The following is a 952-nucleotide window of genomic DNA, read 5'->3' as shown; positions in this document are numbered from 1 at the left end:
GATGATTTTAGACGCATACAATCGTCAACTGGACAGGAAAATTTATATATGACATGACTACGTTTCAGTTGTGATTCAACACGTGGTGTGCAATTATTTATTAAGATGAGGTTTGATGTTTTAGTGTTTTTATAAAAAATCCTTAGTTTGATTTTATCATTAGGATCTGTAGGAATTATATTGTTTTTTATTATATTCTTCATTATCAATTCATCGATTTTATAAGAGGAAAACATGAAATTACGGTAGTACAGTATAATATCCTTCTTTTTGTTGTTATTATTGTCATTATTAGTGTTGTTGTTATGGGTGTCGACATTGTTATTTTCGTTGCTATTATTTTCAGGGTTATTACAGATGCCGTTGATGTTGTTGTATCTATCATTGTTGTTATTGTTGTTGTTATTGTTATTGAATTTATTTTTAACCTGAATAATGACTTTTTCAATCTGATTTAGGTCGTAGTTATTGTTAACAAGTAATTTAGTGACACGTTTGATTTCCGATTGAGCCTGTTCAACTGTTGTCGAGTGTGTAAATGCGCGATTGATGAATGATCTAATTGTGCTGATTTTATAACCTTCAGTGCACTCACTTATTCCATTTAAGCAGATGCCTTTATTGGTATTTTTTATGTAAACAGAAGTTGTAAAATTATGGTTGCCATGTTTAACAAGAACATCAAGGAATGGTAGAGATCTATTGGCTTCGTGTTCTATTGTGAAATTAATTTTTGACTGGTGAAGATCATTAAGAGTTGTTGAACATAGTCTGGATTGCTATATGAGATAAAAATGTCGTCTAAGTAACGTATATAGATATGTGGTTTAAGTTCCGGATGTTTTTTGAAAGTTTCGCTTTCTAAATATCCTACATAAAAATTGGCAAATAGGACACCCAGTGGCGATCCCATGGCTATTCCATCGATCTGTTGATACAATTGGCCCGTAGG

This window comes from Helobdella robusta (assembly GCF_000326865.2).
Source record: "Helobdella robusta unplaced genomic scaffold HELROscaffold_1, whole genome shotgun sequence".
NCBI lineage: Eukaryota > Metazoa > Annelida > Clitellata > Rhynchobdellida > Glossiphoniidae > Helobdella > Helobdella robusta.
The sequence above is the reverse complement of the archived record's forward strand: the minus strand, read 5'-3'. Positions refer to the sequence as shown.